This window comes from Heteronotia binoei, chromosome 7, assembly GCF_032191835.1.
Source record: "Heteronotia binoei isolate CCM8104 ecotype False Entrance Well chromosome 7, APGP_CSIRO_Hbin_v1, whole genome shotgun sequence".
In the NCBI taxonomy this organism is placed as follows: Eukaryota; Metazoa; Chordata; class Lepidosauria; order Squamata; family Gekkonidae; genus Heteronotia; species Heteronotia binoei.
Genome location: NC_083229.1, coordinates 104,669,852 through 104,678,628, shown reverse-complemented (window position 1 = coordinate 104,678,628; position 8,777 = coordinate 104,669,852).

Genomic DNA, 8,777 nt, shown 5'->3' with positions numbered 1-8,777 from the left:
ATTTGAACTTGCCTAGAATTAACTGGGCCACACTGTGAAATTGAAGTATATAGGGTTGCCAGGTCACCCCGGCCATTGGCAGGGGACAGGAGGCCTAGGATTGCTAGCTCCAGATTGGGAAATGCCTGGAAATTTGGGGATGGCTCCTGGGGAACACAGGGACCTCAGTGCTGCACAATGTCATAGAGTCCAGCCTCTAAAGCATCTGTTTTCTCCAGAGGAACTGATCTCTGTAGTCTGGAGATGAACTGTAATTCTGGAATAAACCCAGGCCGCACCTGGAGGCTAGCATCCCTTTACCATCAGACTTGGCTCCATTATGTTACCTTGTCACATAAGATAAACTCTGTAAATGAATAGGAATTTGCAAGTTACAGGCTCATGCAGCCGATGTGACTTGAAGGTAAAGAGCCTTAGCTTACTATGAATAGTATGAATAATACGTAGTGCAATATGATGTGTGTGAGATTCCAACACTTGTAGCATTTTGCTATTCAAAACTAGGATCTCTGCCATTTTGTTAGCATTTTGAAGGGGGGGGGGATATCCCCAGTGTCTGCTCCTGTCAGTCTCTTGTTTAAGAGTTACCACTCAACTTGTGCCCAGACCAGGGCTGTCAAGCTCACGGGCAGTATGGGGGCTCTCCCACTTTGGGGTCCCCAACACACTCTAGGAGCTTCTAGGAAAACCATAGAGTTTTCCTAGAAGCTCCTAGAGTAGCTGGTGCACGTCGCTGTTGTGATGATGTCACGAGTGACATCATCATGCTGTGCACGCAAGCACAGAAAAAAATCCCCCACCAGAGGCAGCAGGGGACTTGGCAACTCTAGCCCAGACTCTGAGCTGACTGCTGCTCAGAGCTAGTCGGTGACATGGAGTCCAGCAGCACCGGCTGAGTTGCCAAACTGATGGCGGGATGGTGGTCATGGACTGTAATATTATGTATCTCTGTCACGGAGTCCTGTAAGCAGCATTGAATGACTTGCAGCAGCCAGTTGAATTAAATTATTTTTTGAGCTCATACGGCTAAGAATTATGAAGAAATTTATCTTGTGAAGCAGCAACAGCCCAGGAACCAAATGGCGCAGAAACAACAAAATGTTTGGTGAGGTGAATATTTTATTGGACATTTATTTTGCTGTTACCAATGTCCTACTTTGAAAATGAGTATAAAAAATCAGATAGTTCTGCGCTGCCCTTACTGTATCCAGATTTCATTAACAGAGGGCTTCTTACCTCACATTATTCACCTTCTTATTTGTATGCAGAGTTCTTTGGCTCCTGGGATACCACATCCCTTACTTGAATATGTGTACAAACTGGTATTACAGCTAGAGCTAACTAGGTTTACTTCATAGCAATCTCCTATTAGGTCTAAGCACTATTAGTTATTCCTGAAAGCTTAAAGGTTCACCCCAGAGAGAATTATTACCATTTATTTGCCAACTTTTGTGTGCTTACACTGAAATGCTAATATACTTTTGACATAGTGGGAGCACTATGAAGATTTTCAGTATCATTATAAGATACATAGAAAAAGGGAGAAAAACAAAAACAAAATTAGTGGTTGCTTGGTATATCTACTGACAGTTTTTTCTTTTCAGTTTGAAGGCATCTGAAGCCTCTGACTAACTGAATAATGGCCTAATCTCCATATGGTTTCTGCTCTTTTAGGGCGATAGTGTACAGAAAGAAAATCTACTTTTAGCTCTGGCTTCTGCTTCTTTGTGAGTGCCTCTGAGAAAGCTTCCTGTCTGCTTACAGATAGGAAATGTTAATAAAACAGACTGGTTGAATGACATTTCCCATGCATTAGTAACATTTGCAGAAGTAGCACAGAGAAGCTGTTTTCACAGAGCGCTTAGATTTTCTCCCTGTCACAGAGAACGGCTTCATGTGATTATAACTCTCCCATTGGTTTTAAAACGAAATAACTCATCTGGGAGGCTAGGGTTCAGAGTCTCATTCTGCCATGAAAGCTTGCTGATTGACCTTGGGTCAGTCACTCACTCTCAGCCCAGCCTACCTCACATGATGGTTGTTGAGAGGATAAAATGCAGGAAGGGGGATCAATGTTGTAAGGCGTGTTGGGTCCTCATTGGGGAGGAAAGAGGGATGCAGTGATCTATATAAAGACAACATTGGTTTGTGGCTTGTGCATGGCCATATATTATATGTGCTGCACCTCCTGGAATGGTTTACATTTACAAGTATGTGCACGAATTGTGTGTGGAGGGGTGGTGGTTGATGATTTGATAGGGTCGTAAGTTAGCAGTTGGAAGATTCTCTGCATACACTAGTACATCATTGCTGAGCTCTGGTGCTGGAGGAATAGCTATCTGATCATTTACACCTGACTTTCCAACAGTCAAGCACTACAGGGCACCACCCTATACCAATAGCCACTGAGGTCCCGGACTAGGTGTGTGGGAAGCCACTCATCTAGCCCTGAATAGCATGGTGTATATGTGCATGAAGGGTAGGGTTGCCATCTTTGTTTTGGGAAATACCTGTAGTCAAGTCAAGTTTATTACAATCCAAGATCAGAATTTGGAATCAAAAGTCATCAGCAAACATTTATATTGGTTCCATATCTTAAATACTAGATACGCTAAACATAAAGTACAGTACTGGGTTAAAATATTACAACTGGGTCATACACTTCTAAGTAAACATGCCTGAGCACAAAATCTGGCTACTTTAAGGGTTGTTTTGTTAAAACAATCTCTAAGAAGGAGAGAAATATAAAACAGATTAGTTCTACCTGGGAAATTGGATAAAATTGGAGTAGTATAAATGTTTTGAATATTCTGGTAAAATTGACAGTATAATAAAACATGTTCTATTGTCTCTGAGTGGCACGTAGATTTTTAGTGCGGAGGGTAGGAACTGGGAAGGGAGGGGGATCTCAGCAGAGTACAATGCCATAGAGACCATCCTTCAAAGTAGCCACACACACATTCCCTCCCCCCAGGGAACTGATCTCTTTTGTCTGGCAATCAATTCTAATAGTTGTGGATCTCTAGGCCCCACCTGGAAGTTGACAAGCCTAGTGGTTAGGTTATCTGTACACATTTATTTATATACCTACCTCACCTGTCACCTGTCATATTGGTGAACATTTTGTTAGTACCTCTTAGGGTTTGAGATCTTAGCTGAAGACCAACACAAAGAACATGTTTGTCTTCTCTGTAATCTCTCTGTCTTCCTTTTGCAATCCCTTCACTTCTTTGTCACTCAGTGGTCCAACTGCCTCTCTGACAGTAATAGCACTGCTTCAGTATGTTTCTCTATGAAGCTTCAGTGGTCTTCTGTAGTCTTTTGTTTGCAATTATATATAGGCAGATGACATTTTGATGCCATATAAACATTTAAGGGGTTTTAGAAATCAGAACATATTCAGGGTAATGGATTTTATGATAGTACATTCTCCCCCCCCCCCCCCGCCCCAATTCGGTGTATATTGAGTTGCTAACTGTTGACTCTTGCTATAATTTTATTAGTTTTATATTTTTTAAGCATTGTGTTGTATTAGCATACAGACTAGCTCTTTAGACTTACCAAATGAAAAATACTAGATTTTTTTAAAGGCTGCAGCTTAAAAAACAAATGTTAATTATTCCTTATATCCAAACTCCAGGAAAAAAACCCCTCAGTTACCTCATGTTTACATTACAGGGAGCTTGAAAGACTGCCAAGGATAGAACTGTCTGTTCTAGACATTTCTCAAGGCTGAATCATGGTGAACAATTTATTAGGTTTGCTCATATTCCAGAGACCCTGCAGGACTCATGCCATGTCCATTCTGTAAGGTATCATGGTTATGTGTTGGGCAGTATTATTATTTATGTACAAAATTTATATTCTACTTTTCTGCCTAATCGGGGCCATCATGGTGAATAGCAATTAAAAGCCTACCATATACCAACTAAAGCTAATTACACATGAAAAAACAACTATTAAAACACAGGGCAGTAAGCAGGTGCCAGTGAGGCAATGCCAGATGATATGAAACAGTCTTCACCAACCTCCTGAAGAAAGTGAGAAAAGGGGACAAACAGATATACTGACAGACAAATGGATGGAGTTCCATTAGTTTGGTATCACAACTAAGAAGGCTCTGTGAGTTGCCACTATTCTAATCGTAGAAGGCAGGGGTATCCAAAGCAGGGCCTCAGAAGATGACCATAGCCATAGGGAACATTGTGGATCGAGGGCTGATAGGAGGGTTATTTGAGCGTACTCTTCACTTTCTGATTTTAGAATGAAAGAAAAGTGGAGCAGAAAAAGGTCTGTCCATGTGACCATTTCCCCACTGCTATCATGGTCATATCCCAGGAAATCTTTATGTTAGCTAAGTAGCGCAGAACTGAACAATGTGAGTCAAGGGTTGCCATGGTGGACCCCATCCACTTCGCTCCCTCATAGGCTAGATTTTCCCTCCATTTTTCTGTCCCTTCACTGACTGAGCAGTTCTGGTAATATGTTTTCTTCTCTCCTGAAGAAACCTTGTATGTCCCACTCTGTGTCAGTAAGATATATTGGCAATTTTTTCAGCCCATGAACCTGAAGGAAAGGGATAAGATTACCCTTTAACTTAAACCTTTGAACAAGGAACTTGAAATGCTTTTAAAATTCAAATATAACAAAAGATTTTATTTAACATTGAGAGGAAAGATCAAGTGAAATCAGGGGTTGAAAATACTGAAGTAAAGCTAGTATGAACACAGACTTTTGTTTTTTTATATCAAGCTAATAGAGGTTCTTAAATTATTCAGTTACTTAGCTCTTTATATTGAGAGGCTTCTGTTCTGTTTCTCAAACACTTTAATACACTTTATTTCTATAATCACTGGCTTTTTTGGTGCCCAGAAGGCTGGCACCCTTTTCCCAGTACCCAAACCCCTTCCATTTGGAACACCAGCACACTTTTTGAGTTGTTTACTATCTTTTAAGGTCTCTACAGGCAGTTTCTAATCCCACCAGACCAAGGAATTCTGTACTCCTCAGAGATAATGCTTCCTATTTGAGTGGGTATGAATTCTTCTCTCACTAGAAGATCTATCCCCTTTCCTTTGGCCTGAATGGGAGTCTTATTCTGCTACCCAAATCTGTTTGTCAACCCCCCCCCCCCCCCCCCCAGTTCTCTCTGTGTTCTCAGTTAAGGCAGGAATCTGATTCCATCTCCTCAGCTTTCACAAGACTTTTTTTCCCTGCTCAGCTGATATATTGCTGACCAATGAGATTGCCTAAGCTCTCTGGTTTAGTGAAGAATTAACCCTTCACAGTCCTGTAACTGTATGTACAACACTTATAAGCCTCTTAAAAAGTGCAGTCCATCACAGCTGTCTTTTTGAGAACTGAAGGGAGATATGAATGCATCTAAGATCGCAGTGAATTATTCACATTAGTTTTGACAATGGGTGCCAAATATGCACAGAAGCAGTTCTTGGGTATGTTGCTCTGCTTTAAATGCTGCTTTGTTCCTTGAAAACAGCACCAACTACTTAACCATTTGGGATTATCTGTTTCCAAATGGGTTTATGTAAATGGGATTGTGAGAAGCTTTCTTCTGGTTGTATGGGTTTAATTTCTTTTCATGTCATCTCCTCGAACTGCACTGGTATTTGAAAAGGACTCGTTGGTTGTTGTTAGTTCTTTTTAACATGGATGTCATTTTGCCTTTTATTAGTGTCACTCTTCACATTCATCTGGGAATCTTGGATAAGAAAATGTTGTTGGATTTCATAGCTATGGCTTCTTGATCTCACTGTTGATGGCATGCCGATAAGATTTAGATGAGACACAGCTAAATGACTTTATGAGGTCAATGCTGCTGTGTGTCATTCTGTACTATATGCTGTACCACTAAGGCATATATTAAGTTTCCTATACCGTGGAGGTATATACAGTGTCTGTTCTCTTGGCGTAAGTGTTTTCCTGTGGATTGTGCTAAGTGATATTGACAGGTCATGTGGTCAGCAGGGGCTTGACACAGCAGGAGGCAGCAAATATGCATCTTCTGCATTAACACAATCAACATCCGTTCAACAGAAGGCCGGCCGGGCCTTTCCCTAGGAAACATATGCCAGAACTATTATCAAAGGCTACATTATGGCCTGCAGCAAACTGGACAGGATGCTGATGGGGAGGGACTTGCGCAAGTCAAGCCCTGAGAGCATCCCGCGCTTTCAAAGTAGAGTGTGGAATGAAAATGGTGTTTCTGTGATTGAAGCTGTACATCGGTGTTGTCAGCAACATTAGCATGGGGCTCATTGGGCTGCTTTCGATTCCACATGCTTGCTTTGTTTATTTTGGCTTAACAGCGAGTGTGCCAGAAGTATTGGGGGGAGGGGGGAAGAAAAAACATCTGAGATTGTTCTAAAAAGCACAGAAGGCCCTGGGCAGCTCATTATTTCTCTTTGAGGGAGAAGTCTGCGATGTACATTAGGATATCTGTCACTAGGTGTAATGAGGCTCCCTGCCATGTCAGACTTGAGAGTCATAATCCCATCCTATTTGGCATACTGCTTTTTTTTTTGTAAGTACCGTTATCAATAGACATTAGAGGTGTATAGAAAAAATAGCTTAGGTTTCCCTACCCATGTTACATATCGAGGAGAAGGTGTAAAGAGAGATTAAATCAAAGGTTGAAACGCTTGGGACTCTTTAGCTTGGAGAAACGTCTTTTAGCTTGGAGAAACGTCGACTGCGGGGTGACATGATAGAGGTTTACAAGATAATGCATGGGATGAGAAAGTAGAGAAAGAAGTACTTTTCTCCCTTTCTCACAATACAAGAACTTGTGGGCATTCGATGAAATTGCTGAGCAGACAGGTTAAAACGGATAAAAGGAAGTACTTCTTCACCCAAAGGGTGATTAACATGTGGAATTCACTGCCACAGGAGGTGGTGGCGGCCACAAGTATAGTCACCTTCAAGAGGGGTTTAGATAAAAATATGGAGCACAGGTCCATCAGTGGCTATTAGCCACAGTGTGTGTGTTTATATAAATTTTTTTTGCCTCTGTGTGACACAGAGTGTTGGACTTGATGGGCCGTTGGCCTGATCCAACATGGCTTCTCTTATGTTCTTATGTTCAAAGTTGTTATCACAAGAAACAGGGATTTCAAGCCATGTAAACCAGAACGACAAAAGAGGCAGGTTTGGAACTCATTGACAAACTGGAAATGAATGAATGGCTTTGGCCTGAGAATTCTTAAAAGAGTTGAAGTGTCAAAGTGTTGATCTTTTTACAGAGGTAGTGCAGTTGACCATTAAAATAAGCTGCTTTACTGAGAGAGTAATAATAATAATAATAAATTTTATTTATATCCCGCCCTCCCCACCTCGGCAGGCTCAGGGCGGCTAACAACATTTTATAAAAACATACAGTAGTAGATAAAAACCTTAGATTTAACAATATAAAACATTAAAACATTAAACTTAATAACATTAAAACCAATCCAAAAGTACAGTTATTCAGCGGTATAGGTCTTCAAACCGCGTTGGCGGATCTTTAATTACCGATCTTCTTAGCAGTCCAAGTGTGCAAGTTTAAAAAGGGTGGTCTTGCAGGCCCTGCGGAACTGATCAAGGTTCCGCAGGGCCCGCACCTCCTCGGGGAGTCGATTCCATAGGGTAGGGGCCGCGATTGAAAATGCCCGTGCTCTAGTATTCTGATATTTAATCTCCTTCGGCCCAGGGATGGTCATTAGGTTTTTCCCGGTTGACCTCAGTGCTCTCTGGGGTTCATATGGGGAAAGATGGTCCCTCAGGTAGGCAGGTCCTCGGCCATATAAAGCTTTAAAGGTAATGACCAACACTTTGTACTGGACCCGGTATATAATCGGCAGCCAGTGCAGTTCACGTAGCCCCGGCCGTATATGTTCCCGTTTTGGGAGTCCCAACAACAGCCTGGCCACCGCGTTCTGCACTAGCTGCAGTCTCCGAGTCCGGCACAGAGGTAGCCCCAAGTAGAGGGCGTTACAGTAGTCTAATCTTGAGGTGACCATTGCGTGGATCACTGTTGCGAGGTCCCGGTGTTCAAGGAAAGGGGCCAACTGCCTTGCCCGCTTCAGATGGAAGAATGCTGACTTGGCGGTGGCTGCTATCTGGGCCTCCATCGATAATGAAGAATAGAAAGAGCCCTACATAAGACCAACTGGGGGAAAAAGTGGAGGAGGAATCCATGGAAGATCTTGAAAATTACAGATCCATCAGCCTGACGTCTGCCTCAGACAAAGTGATGGGGTGCTAGAATGATTAAATAAGAAGATGATTCCCTGCTGAGAGAGAATTAGCATGAGTGTATGTAGCTGCCTAATAGGAAGTTAGAACATTGGTCTACCAAGGTCAGTATCGTCTCCTCCAACTGGCAGCAGCTCTCCAAGGTCTCGATAGAGGTCTTTTGCATCACCTGCTAAAGGAAAAGGTAGTCCCCAGTGCAAGCACCAGTCATTTTCGACTCTGGCTTGATGTTGCTTTCACAACATTTTCACGGCAGACTTTTTTACGGGATGGTTTGCCATTGCCTTCCCCAGCATCACCTACTACTTGATCTTTATATCTTGAGATGGCAGAGATTGGATCTGGGGCATCCTGTATGCGAGGCAAATGCTTTATTAATGAGCCACGGCCTTTTCCTGAGTATGGTTTGGGCAAAAGTAGTCGTGTCTCCTCCACCTTTTAAACTTCTTTGAGAATGAACAAACGTGGGTGAGGCCAGTCATGTTAGCAAGAATGCATTCCCCTTTGCATTCCTGTGCACATGTACC